Below are 16,243 nucleotides of genomic sequence, written 5' to 3'. Positions count from 1 at the left end.
TCTTAATCAGATTAATTCTTCCCACTACTGAAAGATACAGTTTACACCACGCCCCTACTTTACTCCCAAACTTACTCAGCAGTGGAATCAGATTCAAATCTGCATAGCTCGAAATCAGAAGTGTCACCTGAATGCCCAGGTATTTAAACTGTCACACCACTGCCAACCTACTACCCTCCCCCAACACTGGCAAATCAACAACACAATCATCTACAGCCATGACAGTGGATTTTTCCCAGTTAATTTCTAATCCCGATATAGACCCAAATGTTTTAATAATTTCCATTGCTCTCAACAACGACTCTCCGGAATCCTCCAAATAAAGCAACACATCATCTGCATACAGTGATACTTTTTCTTCTACCAAGCCATATCTGAACCCTTTAACCGAAGCCATCCTCCTAATTGTCTGCTCCAGGGGCTCCACTGCCAATGCAAAAAGTAGCGGGGACAGCGGACACCAGGGGCTGGCTGGCACTTTTCAGCCTGGGGGGCAATCACAAGGCAGTGGCCCTCGAGTTGTGGTGGCCCACCTCTGTCCTGCTTATCTCTGGTCGCTGCATTAAAGCAGCAGCAATGACAAGCTTTAAAGACAGGCAGGTACATAGATATGCGAACAGAACAAAGCTTGCTGCATAGATATGGGAGTAGAACCAAGCTTACTGCCTACATAGATACAGTAACAGAAGCAAGCTAACTGCATAGACACAAGAACGGAACCAAGAATACTACTTAGATAAGGGAACTGAAACGAGCTTACTACAGCAATAAGGGAGCAGAGCCAAGCTTACTACAGAGATATGGGAGCAGAGCCAAGCTTACTACAGAGATATGGGAGCAGAACCGAGCATACTACAGAGATAAGCGAGTAGAACTGAGCTTACTACAGAGCTATGGGAGCAGATCCGAGCTTACTACAGAGATATGGGAGCAGAAATGAGCTTACTCCAGAGATATGGGAGCAGAACCGAGCATACTACAGAGATATGGGAGCAGAACTGAGCTTACTCCAGAGATATGGGAGCAGAAATGAGCTTACTACAGAGATATGGGAGCAGAACCGAGCATACTACAGAGATAAGCGAGTAGAACTGAGCTTACTACAGAGCTATGGGAGCAGATCCGAGCTTACTACAGAGATATGGGAGCAGAAATGAGCTTACTACAGAGATATGGGAGCAGAACCGAGCTTACTACAGAGATAAGCGAGAACTGAGCTTACTACAGAGCTATGGGAGCAGATCCGAGCTTACTACAGAGATATGGGAGCAGAAATGAGCTTACTACAGAGATATGGGAGCAGAACAGAGCTTACTACAGAGATATGGGAGCAGAAATGAGCTTACTACAGAGCTATGGGAGCAGATCCGAGCTTACTACAGAGATATGGGAGCAGAAATGAGCTTACTACAGAGATATGGGAGCAGAACCGAGCTTACTACAGAGCTATGGGAGCAGAACAGAGCTTACTCCAGAGATATGGGAGCTGAACCGAGATTATTAAGTCTACTACATAAATACGGGAACAATACCAAGCTTACGGCATACATATGGTACCAGAATCTAGATTACTACATCGATACAGTACCAGAACCAAGCTTACTGCTTAGATATGGTACCATAACTGAGCTTACCTTCAAACATACAACTCCGGAAACACGGACATGTAAACACACAGTACGCAGGGGTGTTGCTAGGGTCCTAAAAGACCAGGGGTCCAAGCCCCAAAGTGCATGTTTCCCCATATGACCGCCCTATATCCATATAAAATAGCATCTGTAATTACAGTATATCACTGTTGCTAGCCAACAACACACAATGCAAAGACCAATATTATCAAAATGACTACTACAAAAGACCAAACAATACGGCTACACAATGTCCACTATCATCACCAATACACAGAGAATACAAAATAATATGACCATTATCTCTACATAACAAAACACTCTATACAAAGACCAATGATACCACCATACACCTTCTACTACATAATGACTGAAACACATTAACCTGTTACTAAATAAAAAAAATAAAAACCCTACTAAAAAGAGCAATCTTACCACCTTACAGTAACTGTATATTGGTAGATACCAGTCCCACAGAACATACACGTGATTACAGTACAGTTTAACTTACACATGACGTTCTTTCTGATTCGGGTTGTTCACTTTTCCAGTCTTTTCCATCTGGCCCAGACCTCCATTACCACTTCTCCAGCCACAGCTTGTCTGCACAGATTACAATAAAAACACATTTAAAGCGACGTAGCCATCTATTTCCAACCTACAAAAACTCCCCACTCTGCGTGCACTTGCGGTGTGGAGCACTGACCCCAATATTTAAAAAATTATGGCATCATTAGGATTACTCCCTCCCCAAAAAATTCTATATAATATCCCAAGTGCCCCCTTCCAGCAACAAATACTCTTGAGTGTCCACTTAAAGTTAATAATGCCCCCCCCAACAAAAATAAATAATGGGACCTGAGTGCCCCTATCAAAACTAATAATGTCTCCTTTTATAATAAATAATGTCCTTTGAGTACCCACACAGCTCTGTATATACAGAATGATAGTCCTACAGCCCTCAATACACAATATGATTTTCCCCAAAGCCCTTTATAATACATTGAGGACCCTAGAGCTCCCTATATATAGTAAAATGGCTACATAGCCCCTATATACAATATGATGTCCCCACTGCCCCCTATATATAGTATGAAGGTCCTCACTGTCCTATACGTATCATACAGTGGGGAAAAAAGTATTTAGTCAGCCACCAATTGTGCAAGTTCTCCCACTTAAAAAGATGAGAGAGGCCTGTAATTGACACCATAGGTAGACCACAACTATGAGAGTCAAAATGAGAAAACAAATCCAGAAAATCACCTTGTCTGATTTGGCGGATCAGTTTTTTTTCCCATTGACTTGCATTACTGGCGGATCTTGACGGATGGGGATGGCCATCCGTTGAATCCGTTTTTTTGCGGATCCGCCATTTCTTTACCGTCCGCCGACATGCCCAGACGGAGCATGTAACGTTTTTTTGGCTGAATGATCCGCATTTTTGTATTGCGCATGCCCGGAGGCATGAACTCAGCCGGCAATTTAACCCTGAAATACTTTCTGGCGCACGGAAAAATTCTCTCTCTCTCTTTCTCTCTCTTTCTCTCTCTTTCTCTCCCCCAAACTGCAGTTCCTTAAAAATTCTTCAGCCAACGGATCAGTAAAAAAAACGGTCCGCTGCCGTCCGTTTGCATCAGTTACGAACGGATCCGCTTTCCACCATTTTGGCGGATTGTAACTGACAAGAAAAAACTGAGGTGTGAAACAGGCCTTAGAGGGACACATCAGTCACAGTCACATTAACATTTTAGATGTCTGTGAATGTGGCTAAAACACATTTTCCCATACTTGCTGTGCTGGAGGAGCCTGCCTGGGCTGGAGGACACACGATCAGTAGTGCACTCAGTGGAGCGAGTCACGAGTGGACAGTTTGAGGCCTGGCTGAGGGCTGAGGCTCTCACTGTGTGAGCAATGGCGGCTGATCTCTGCCTCTTCTCTCAGATATGGCTGCGGACGGTTCAGAGACGTGCTTACGTAGCACGCTGTACACATGACCCACCCACCCCCCTCTCTCTGAACCTCGGCCAGATCCTCCAATCACAGGCTGCCACGTCTGTGCTGTCTCACTGTCTCAGTCAGCCTGCAGTGACAGTCTGACTCTGTGTGCAGTGACTGAGTGCCCCTCCCCATGTCTCTGTACTGCTACACAGTACTATAATGAATGATGCAACCTATGTGTGCTGCCGTGTCCTGCCCACCCCCCCTGTGTCAGTTAATGTGCTATGTGTGTGCGGCGGCCCGCCCCCCGTGTCTGCCAATGCTATGATAATGTCACATAGCATTTAGCAGACACATGGAGGGAGGGCGAGTGGGCGGGGCGCCGCACACACATAGCCTATGTGTGTGTGGCTGCAGTAGTGCCCGGCCACCCGCCCAGCAACCCTGTCTCAGCTAATGCTAACCTATGCCTATGCTATGTCTGTGTGGCAGGCAGCCCGCCCGGCCCCCCTGTGTCTGCAGCTGCTAGTGCGGCGGCCGCTCTCCTCCTCCTGTCTCCAGTCCTCTGATGATGCCGACAGTACTATTATGTACACAACAAGCACTGTGGCCCTGTCCTTCTGCCAATTAACCGGCCCGGGGGAAAATTCCTCCCTGCCACCCGGCCCAGCCCGCCACTGGTGGACACCCCTGCCTAGTCCCCCTATGAAGCGAAAAACTCCCAGACATTTGCCCATTAACTCTGACCCTAGCGGTCGGAAAAGTATATAGCAACCGTATCCATGAAATAAAGGTTGGCCCAAAACCAAAGCGTTCCAACACCCTCCAAAGATACTGTCACTCAACACTATCAAACGCTTTACACATGTCCAATGATACCACAACCCTACTGCCCCTATTGTCCGACGGCAGCTGCAAGTTCAGAAAAATTCTACGCAAATTAATCGCCGTAGACTTATTTGGCATAAAACCGGATTGGTCCGGATGGACAAGATCCTTAACCACACTCGCCAAACGGCTAGCCAAAATCATTACATCCACCGTCAGCAACGAGATGGGCCTATAAGATTCTGCCAACCCCAGATCTCTTCCCTATTTCGGAATGACCACCACCACCGCCTCCCTCATGGACGCCAGTAATTCACCCTCCCGAAGAGCCTCTTCAAAAACCTTTTGCAGTCTGGGTGTCACCATCTCAATTAATTGTTTGTAGATTTCACTCGGATACCATCAGCCCCCAGGGCCCTATTATTAGCCATAGATGTAATAGCCATTTCTATCTCGTCTTTTGTTATGGGCAGCTCCAGTCTCCCCCTATCACTGTCTTTAATCCTCTGGAGCCCTGCTTCCTGAAGAAAACCCTCTATGTCCCCAAATGAATCCCCCAATCCCGAAGAATATAACTGATTATAGAATCGTCTAAATTCCTCCAAAATACTCTGTGTCCCCCACCTCCCTTCCCTCATCAGTCTTCAATTTATATACATAAGACGATTCCCTCTGCGCCGCTACCGCCACTGACAACAGAGGCCCCACTTTTTCACCTTCATCATAAAATTGCATTTTCTGGAAGGCCCTCCTCCTCTCTGCTTTCCTCAGATACACCTTATTAACCTCTTCCTGTGCACCCCTTAGCCTACTCTGATTTTCTGCTGACGGGTCCAGTACCATATCCCTCTCCACCCTCTCCCAAGTTTCTATTATTTTCCTGTCTTCTAGCTGAGATTTCGACCTACACCTGAAAATCTCTTGAAACACGAGACCCCTTAGGACCGCTTTCATAGCGTCCCACACCACCCGACTATCAGCACTCCCTTCATTAATCCGCCAATACTCCTCCAATTCTTCGTTGATAATATTCATATCAATATATTCCAGCCACACTGGGTTCAACTTCCACCCACCTCCCTTCCCATTCTTCCCCCCTACCCATCTAATGGACAATTCTAGAGGCTTATGGTCTGGAATCACCCTTGGGAGGTATTCCACTCCACAGACCAGTTGTGTCATTAGTTCATGTCCCAGTGCCATATCTATTCGTGAGAGAGACCCATGTGTCGCCGAATAACAAGAGTAGCACACCGCGTTCTCATTCCTCACCCTCCACAGGTCCATCATTCCAATCTCTGTAATATAATTCCCAAGTACCGTCAGTTTCCTAATGCTTTTACCTGCACTCTGTTTAGGTCTATCCCGCCCCTCATCTATAACATTATTGACATCACCAATAATAAGTAATGGTAATCCCGTACCCCACTTATATAATTCCATAACCTCACATAGCTTTTTCCCGCTCTATGGCGGTGGTATGTACATAGCTACTATACATAGTGATTGCCCATAGATTCTACAAATAACAAAAATATACTGTCCTTCACTATCAACATGGCTTTCAATTTCTTCACATGGCGTAGACGCTCCTATTAATGGCGAGACCCCTCTAGCATATGAAGAATACGTGGAATGATATGCTCTCCCAATCCACCTCCTCTTCAACACCTCCACCTTTTCCCATAGTAAATGAGTCTCCTGGAGGCATAGAACTTTTTTTCCATAAGCTTTTTATTAAATTTAAATAAAGTCATTAACAACAAGGTAAAACAAAAAAATTAGTCTCACTGTGTCCTATATTATTATTCAGTTCGTCTTGCAATGTAGTGGGTCTCCAGCCAATAGTCGTGACTTGCGACTTATCATAAGAAAGATGTTTTGGCAGGGGCGTGGCTATGTAAGCGACGGAGTGAGGACGCGCTTTGTGGAAGCTCCTGTTATCCTGATAATATCCGGCCAGCGGACCCCTGCTTCGGCAGCACACTTGCCTGTCTTCTGACCCCTCTGGACTCGGGGCCGCTCCTGGACCCCCGCAGGAGAGCGGGGCTGGATTCTTCAGTGCCTGCGGCTCTGTGCACTTGGGCGGCCGGCGGGGCCTGCACAGGGCGCCGGTCATCTTGGAGGCGCGCGCTCTGCCTGTGAGAGATGCGGCGCTGGGCTCCATCGCTGCAGCGCTGAGGATGCCGGAGGACGGTGAGCGGACAATCTGACCAGTAGTGAGGGACAAGCGGTGTGTGCCCTGAAAAATTGGGCCCCGCGTCCCCCTCTTTACTATATCGCCTGCCCAGCCAGCGCCATAACTATAGGGATTTGGATCCCTCTCTAACTGTTGTCCCTGTGGGGTCCTGAGGGTCATTCCCTGGGCTGTGGGGGCCCTTGCCTGCCTCCTGGGGCTGGACATTACCTCCCTGTGAGACGCTGCAGGTCTGTGCTGCTCCTGGGACCCTGCAGCCACCATCTGATCATTATACCCTGTCTGTAACTCTGATTCAGAAGACTCCAGAGTGCACTGTTTCTAATACCCGGCTGTGCCCTATTGCTACTAAAATGAGTCGTTCCAAGGGGTCTGGAACAACGGCTGAAAGGCTAAAGGAATATGCCAGAATAGACCATGCTGAGGGCTCAAGATCTATTAAAAACAGTCCCTCACAAGCTCAGCGTAAGAGCCGCCCCTCTAAAGGTGGGGAAGAGAGTGAGGAGGAGGAATTAACCCTTAAACAGGCGTCCGAGCAACTCTTGCAGGCCATCTCCTTGACCAGGACATCTCGGTCTGGGAAGATAGAGGATGTATACACCGAGGTGGGATGCCTCCGACAAGATATGCAAGCCATGAAGGGCCGCATTACGGAGGTGGAGACGTGGGTATCCCAGTTGAAGACACCATCACACCCATGGAAGCTAAACTAACGAAAGTGGCAGGCTCCATGAATGTGTGGAGGCAAAAAGCAGATGACCTGGAGAATAGAATGCGTCGGAACAACATCCGAATTATTGGCCTCCCGGAGCGATCGGAAGGACAACACCGGGAGCAATTCCTAGAAGACTGGCTTAAAACCACTTTGGGCGACGAATTCTCCTCAATCTTTGTGGTGGAAAGGGCTCACAGAGTCCCTACTAGGCCTCTTCCTCCGGGAGCCCCACCTAGACCCTTTCTGGCGCGCATCCTCAACTGCAGGGATAGAGACGTGGCTCTACGTCTGGCGCGGAAAAAGAGTCCTATCAAGTTCAACAATGCCACGATCTCGATTTTCCCGGATTTCTCTGCGGAACTCCAGAAACAACGGGCGCAGTTTACGGAGGTCAAAAGACATCTACGGGAGAGGAATGTTGTGTACTCGATGATTTACCCGGCCCGGCTCTGGGTGGTTCAAGGGGGTTCTACTCTGTTTTTTACAGACCCGGCAAAGGCGGCGGAGTGGCTGCGATCCCATGGAGGGTCTGCTGAAAAAGAATCCTAACGCATCTATTGCTAGTTGGTATTTTTTTTCTCTATTAATCAGCTGATTGGAGCTTTACTCGAAGGCGTCCAGGTTACCAACAATACCGGACACAGGGCTCAGTGATGGTATCCCCTTGTTTGTTTTGTGATGTGAGTACAGGACTCTGCTCCTACGTTGTTTGTTGTTTATTCACTTTGTTTTGGTTTTTTTTCCGTAGTGGTTTTTGGTATTTTTTAGGTTATAATTGCAGTCAACAACAATTTCAGTCTCTAGGTGATGTCTCTAAACTTTGCCCGGGTAATACTATGCACCATGTTCAGAGGAGTAAAATATGGAGTCGGAGTTAATATGTATGACATGGAATGTGAGGGAAATAAAAACTCCTCGAAAAAAGATCAAGGTCTTCTCACAGGTCAGACATTATCACCCTCACATTGTGGTCTTGGTGGAGACGCACCTGACTAGGGATACAGCGCGGTGAGTGCAGAAGCCCTGGGTACAATGGTCTGCCCATACATTCCATACCAGCTACTCGAGAGGGGTCTCACTGTTGGTACATAAAGACGTCAGATGGGAAGCGAGGGAGACTCGGAGGGATCCTGAGGGTCGTTTTATTTCTGTCCATGCATTGATAAACACCAGGAAATATGTGGTCTTATGTATTTATAACCCCCCTCCGGCTCGTATATCCATCCTGCAGAAGGCAATGAGTTTTTCCCTTAACTACCCAGACGCAGATGTTATTTGTATGGGCGACTTTAATATGGTCATGAACAACCGCCTTGATAAATTTAGGCTGGATGATGAAGCGACTGGGGGGTCTTCTCCAACGACTACAACCCCATTTTCATCATTTATGGGGGGTGGTGGGTGGTTGGATTTGTGGAGGGTGCGTCACCCTGAGTTAAGGGAATACACTTGTCACTCATCCACTAAATGCTCTCTATCACGCATAGACTATATATTTGGTTCTGGCGGTCTGGCAATGCGGGTGGCTGATATAGAGCATGGAAGTAGGGGGATCTCAGACCATAGTCAGGTCATCCTTAAACTCAAATATGGGCAAGTAAACAGTGGGATAGCTTGGAAGTTTAATCCTTTCTGGTTAAAACTGATGGGGTCTCCTGACAGAACAATTGATCAGTTGAATTGCTTCATCGCGTCCCACCCGGAACCCCAAGATATTAATTTATTCTGGGATGCCCTTAAGGCATACCTGAGGGGCTGTTTGTCCTCCATGATCTCTTATATTAAGCGGGTAACCGCAAGGAAGGATGATGAGGTGGAGCAACGTCTGAAAGACGCAGAGGCAGCGTATGTATCTAACCAAACTAGCGGGAACAGGATTGAGTGGCTGGCTGCCCAGAGGTTATATACTCAGCACGTGGACACTAAATCTAAGCGTAAATTATTCTTTACTCGTCAATCCTATTTTGAACTGGGGAACCAGGCGGGTACATTTTTGGCCTACCTGGTGCGCCAACATAACACCTCTAATATGATATTGCAAATTCGTAGGGTGGACGGTACATTGGTGTCTTCGACCGAGGATATTCTTGGCTGTTTTCAGGATTACTACAGGTCACTATATGAATCTAAAAGTGACTTTGACACTTTGGGGTGCTTAGACTATTTGTCAGATATATCATTCCCCACATTAGATTCGGAACAGCGGGCCCTTGTGGACACTGAGTTTGCTGCAGAGGAGATAGATAACGCTATGACAGACATGGCTTCTGGGAAGGCCCCTGGACCTGATGGGTTACCTATTGAACTATATAGGAAGTACCGGGATATATTGACGCCACTCCTTGTAAAGGTATTTCGGGGAATATGGGAGGGGAATTCTATGCCTGAGTCCTTTTACGGGGCTAATATAATAGTGCTTCGGAAGGAGGGGAAGGACCCTTTAGAATGTGGATCCTATCGTCCCATTTCATTAGTGAATGCGCACTATAAAATTTTTACCAAGATTCTAGCTACCAGGCTGAATTCCATTATATTGAATCTCATACATCCAGATCAAATGGGCTTTATGCCTGGTAAAAGTACTTCTATCAACATCAGAAGAGTCCAGTCAATAGTCCAATATAGCTCCCTGGTGCCAGACAACAGATGGGCATTGGCATCGTTAGATGCTGCCAAGGCTTTTGACTCTCTTGAATGGCCTTTCCTCTCCGCATGTTTGCAAAGGTATCGCTTTGGCAATAAATTTATAACATGGATCAAAATATTATACATGAAACCTAAGGCCTGTATTATAATAAATAATTCTATATCTGAGTCTTTCGCGTTGCATAGGGGAACCCGTCAGGGTTGCCCTCTTTCCCCGGCTCTCTTCGCCCTTGTGATTGAGGCACTAGCAATACGTATAAGGTCCTTCCCTAATATCCGAGGTATAGATATAGCAGGCAGGGTAGATACCATAGGCCTATATGCTGATGACATGGTGATATTCTTGAATAATGTGGAAGAAACTTTACCGCAGGTGATATCCCTTATAGATAAATTTAGTAAATATTCAGGCTTACATATAAATTGGTAGAAGTCTGCCCTGTTACCTCTTTCCCATGCTCCGATTCCCCAGCTAGAGGCTCTCTCCTCGCTGCCTATTGTATCTAGTTTTAAATATCTGGGTATCCACATTTCTAATAATAGTACGCTTGATCTACAACTTAATGTCCACCCGCTGCTGGACCTAGGTAAAGCTAAATTTGGAGTAGGCTCCCATTATCTGTGGCTGGACGCATTAACCTGAGTAAAATGATATTACTCCCTAAATTTGGCTACTCGCTCCAGCACAGTGCGGTAGCGGTGCCCAAGTCCTTTTTTGTTAATCTTAATTCTCTGGTCACAGCCTTTATTTGGGGGAAAACTAGGCCCAAACTTAAATTGTCCACTTTACAAAGACCAAGAAAGGGAGGTGGGGCGGCACTGCCAGATTTTTTTTCTGTACTAATTAGCTGGGCAGGCTAAAGCTTTAAATAAATGGATGCCGGGTAATTGCCTTCCTAATTCTGAAAGCCACCTGCTTCACGCTGGACAAGCGGATTGCCCATTAGGTTTCCTTGAGTTGGAAAAAAACAGTGCTCCGCGTCTATTACCCCTGCTCCGGCTGACACGATTAATATGGAGGCAAATTAAGAAGGTAACAGGGTTTAAAGATGTTGTAGCTGAAATGCCCCTGTGGAGTAATAGCTATTTTCCGGAGCTGCTGAACCACCCGTCCGCTGTTTTTTGGACCCAGTGTGGCATTTCTTCAGTAGGAGACTTGTATGACCAAGGGACCGTAAAGTCTTTTGAACAATTACAAGCCACGCATGATATTCCGAGGTCTCAATTTTTTTCGCTATCTGCAGCTGAGATCGGCTCTTCAATCACACATGAGGGATGGGGGTGTGGACCGTACTATTTCATCTTTACCTCTGATAGGAATCCTTAATTTGCAGGGTCCCCAGGGTCTCATATCCTCCTTGTACACATATATGCTGTCAGTAGGGGCAGAATCGGCCATAAGCTCTATAAAGATGAAGTGGGAACGACTCATCCCTGATGCGCAAAGAGAGGAGTTGGAGGAGATTCTGGAGTCTCCGATTGGAGTATCACCATCTATCAATAACAGAATGATACAGCTGTATATAATAAATCAATCATATTTGACTCCGTTGCGACTTTTTAGGATGGGTCGGCTTCAATCATCAGAATGTTTGCGATGTCACTCGCCAGATGCTGATTTTATCCATATGGTGTGGCAGTGTCCCATTATTCTACACTACTGGAAAGAGGTGACTACACTACTGACATCCCTGGTGCGGGCCCCTGTCCCTCTAGAGCCATTGGTCTGCTTGTTTGGGGTGTGGGAGGAGGAGATTTGGGATCGCTATGCTGGGGTCTTCTTGCGCGAGATGCTGTTTATGACACGGAAGGTGCTGGCACTGAGGTGGATGGGGGGTTCATGTCCTTCCCTTAGGTTTTGGATCAAGTTGGTAAATTCAATTGTTCCATATGAGCGCTCGTTATACCAAAACAGGGGATGCCCGGGTAAGTGTGAAGAGATCTGGGAGAGGTGGAATTCCTCTCACCTCACGTTGCAAGACTGAGACATCACATGCGACACAATATGATATAGAAACCAGGCTGCGGAAATAGTAGATATTAGTTGATGTAGCGGTAGTTGTAGTTTAGGAATTTTTAGTTAGTTCTTATTGTTGCATGATATGACAAGGTTTGTGAAATTGGATTGATGTACATGTAGGGAAATACATAAACGGTTATCCTTTACATATGCTTGGAAGGAAAAGTACACATTACCTTGTTTATCTATAAGAGTGTGCAATCTCTTTGTATTATGTTTTACTATGGATGGAGATATGTGTGCTTTGTATAATGCCTGTTATCATAAGCCATTGTGTATGTTGTACATTCTTTGTACCCTGATATTTAATAAATGAATTTAAAAAAAAAAAAATTTTGGCAAGTCCCAAAAATTTATAAAATCCTCAAATTTATTTCACATATTTTAAAAGATCATACAGGTTGGGGATACATCTCAACGCGTTTCTGGCAAAAGCCCTTATTCACTGAGATACAGATTCCTTATGATACATGGTCTAAAAACAAATGGTAACCAACCGCTGATCAATGAACACACATGTTAGCAATCAATCACATTTTGAGAATAATTTGCATAATCATCAAGCTAGATCCCAAGAAAAAAAACAAAAACCTCCATAATCAAACCACCGGAATTTAATATAGATAGTGTCATTTCTATCATTCTTACCATTGGGGCATTTTGTGTCACGTCTGATGATCCAAAATCGTTCTCTTCGGAGGAGTTTTTCTTCCACTCACCGCCTCTGATAGGATTCTCCACTCTTTCTATCCCATAGAGTGAAACATTGGTTGTTCCCCCTTCTGTCCCTCTGCACAGTGTTTCCTGCTCCTGAGTAGGAGGCCTTCTTATCTCTGATGTTGGTAACATGTTCTGTGTCCTTTTCTGTAATTTACGCATTGTGCGGCCCATGGATTTCATTTTACGTTCTTTGCAGAATATACAATACACAGCATGGTTTGTGCTACAATTGATGAATCTTCTGATCTCATTGGCGGCATCAATCTTTGGCGTTTGCAGGGTATACTGACACACGGCACATTTGGGACATGCACATTTAATAAACCTCCGCAGCTTAGCCAAGGTTCTTTATCACTTTTTGGAGGCCTGTACAGACTTGGGGAAAGAGCAGCACCTACTGATCGCCCTTTTCCCGGCACACATACTAATCCATTTTTCAGGATTTTATATAAGTCCTGACCTTGGAATAATATAGGGACATATCTATGTACAATGTTATTATTTCCTGAAATTGGCCACTATATGGAGAACTAAAAATGGTTTTATTTTTCATTTTGTTATTAGTTTGTTATTACTATTTATACCGTCATCTCGAGTGTTTCTTACAAGACCTTTTGTTATTGCTGTATCAGTTTGTTTCTTCCTGTGTCCCCATCAGTCTCGATGTCGCTGTCTCTGCTTGCTCATGGCGTAGTGTGATGTCAGAGCGGTTTCTATAGATTCTATTTAGTTCCCATAAGGGATGAATTCGCAGTGTGTGCAGGGTGGCAGCTGTCCGCTCTAAGGGTGGTGTTCCCACTGATTTTCTATAGTGCCGATATCTGACTTTTTGTTGTTTTACATCTCCCATAAGAAACAAATCCAAGAGACTGATTTTACCCTGTGGTTCGGTATATGTAAATTTTACATTTACATCATTGGCATGGATATAGGATACAAAATGTGGGATTTTCTCCACTTGCCCGACCCATATTAATAGAACATCATCCAGATATCTCACATATAGCTCAAGGTCATTTTTTAATGGATTTTTGTCTGTAAAAATAATGTTTTCTTCCCACCACGATACAAAAAGTACCGTTAAAGATGGAGCGAAGCACGAGCCCATTGGGCAACCTTTGATTTGGAAGTAATATTCCTCATTGAACATAAAGTTATGCTGTAACAGATATTCAGTGCTGCGGAGAATAACTTCCTTTGTTTCATCCGTGTATCCGCTGTATTTTGTAGGTGATGGAACACAGCAGTGCTAAATTCTGTGGAATAGATGAGAACAGGTTCACCACACCACATGTCAGGCATTTAGACTTTTCAGACCATTTTACATCTTTCATATAATCGATTACTGATGACGGATCTTTTATAACCTGGGCTTCTGGGAATGAATGGCTGTAGATAGAAATCTACCCATCGGCTTAAATTCTCATTCAAGGAAGAAATGCTCGATATAATGGGACGCAGGGTGTAGGAAATCTAATTTATGGAAGCCCATGGAATATTGGTGTTATCGGATTATCAGGTATAATACTGCAACTTATTTGGTTAGAGAACACCCCCATTTTCTCTCCATCTTCAACCAGTTTACCCAGGGTTTTTCTGCACGATTCTGTAGGGTCAAATTGAATCCAGGAAATCATAAACCCATTTTCCATAATGCTTCTTATCCATAAGGACAATGCAGCCGGCTTTATGGGATTTCTTAATCACCAGGTCTTCTCTTTGGGATAAGCTGGTGATTGCTTTTTTCTTTTTTTACCCAAAAGATTCCAAGGTAGAATGTATTTCAACTTTTCAGTCTTTAATTGAAAGAGATTTGATAGAACTTTCTCAAAAAAATAAACAGAATGTATCACTCAAAAGAAATAATCTAACCATAGAGGAAAAACACCAATATTTCATGGGCTTCCAAAAACCCATAAATTAGAATTTCCTACACCTCTGCGTCCCATTATATCGAGCATGTCTTCCTTGAATGAGAATTTAAGCCGATGGGTAGATTTTTATCTACAGCCATTCATTCCCAGAAGCCCAGGTTATAAAAGATCCATCATCAGTAATAGATTATATGAAAGATGTAAAATGGTCTGAAAAGTCTAAATTCACTCTAGCTATAATAATACCTATATAATGACTTTTCCCTGTGTGGGATTTTTGATAAAAAGGTTGACAACTAGTTGGACAACCCCTTCTCATTCCTCATGTTTGGTCCTGTTACAATAAAAACACTTACACAAACCTCCCATGCTGGCTCCGTTTCAGTGGTGTTGGCACTTGCGTTCTTGGCTCTTTTGAGGTTTTTACGTCATGTGAGCCCTGTGCCCAATCAGCGCTGACGTCACTGTCCCCACCTTCGGACAAATCAAGCATCATGAGGCCGTCAGAGAGCAGCCGCAGCCCTGGCTTCATGTTGATGTTCAATATGTCCGAAGGAAGGAACAGTGAAGCTGCCGCTGATTGGGTGCAGGGCTCGTGTGATGTGAGAACCTCACATAAGCCCCGGGACAGTGAGTCTCAACACTGCTGAAGTGGAGCCGGCACGCCAGCGGAGTATGAGTGTTTTTATTTTAAAGAGGCCAAACATGAGGAATGAGTTCACTGAGAAAAAAAAGATATTTATATACCGTATTTTTTGGACTATAAGACACATCTAGGTTTTAGAGCAGGAAATTAGAAAAACAAATTAAAGCAAAAAATGTGGTCAATTCTGTACTTAATATCCCCTATCCTGGTATATATGGTCCCTTCGCCCCCATCCGATACACAACCCCCCCTCATCACTATCCTGGTATGCAGGGCCCCCATCTCATCCTGGTATGCAGGGCCCCCATCTTGTCCTGGTATGCAGGGCCTCGACCCCCATCCTGGTATGCAGGGCCCCCATCTTATCCTGGTATGCAGGGCCTCCACCCCCATCCTGGTATGCATGGCACCATCAGAAAACATTAAAAAAAATTACACTTACCTACCCGGCGCTCCCTCACAGCGTCCTGCTCCAGTGTCAGCAACTGCTTTATGCTTGTAAGCAGCACATGGCAGGGACGTCATACGCTGCTCACAAGCAGAGCACAGCTGCCGGAGTACTCGCCGGGACTGTTCATCGGAGATCGCAGTGAGTATTCATTGCTCTTCAGTAGCGCGCAGAGTCAGCCACCGGCCTCCTGCTGCTGCCGGCGGTCATGTGTGCCGCTACTTATGAGAAATGAATATTCATTGGATTCATTCATCAGGAGATTATTTAATATTAAACTATATCCAAGAGAGACAAGACGAAGAAAATCCTAAAATCATGTATCATGTTATCCGAAGCAGTCAGAAAACTAGCCACATATTGGCAGACCCCAGACCTCAAACTATATACTTTGTAAGTTTATAAGCCACTCCAGTGTCAGGAATAGATAGTATGTGAAAATACCGTATATACCGCTCAGGGAACACTTACCTTTCAGAGATAATTTCCATATTCATTCTAAATAATGGCACAGATCTCCCAGACATTATGACTGCACATATCCCTAGTCTTTATACCGATATTGCACTCATTCCCTGACAGA

The sequence above is a fragment of the Dendrobates tinctorius genome, unplaced genomic scaffold, assembly GCF_039654945.1.
Source record: "Dendrobates tinctorius isolate UK_male_01 unplaced genomic scaffold, ASM3965494v1 ptg000101l, whole genome shotgun sequence".
NCBI classification, from domain to species: domain Eukaryota; kingdom Metazoa; phylum Chordata; class Amphibia; order Anura; family Dendrobatidae; genus Dendrobates; species Dendrobates tinctorius.
The sequence above is the reverse complement of the archived record's forward strand: the minus strand, read 5'-3'. Positions refer to the sequence as shown.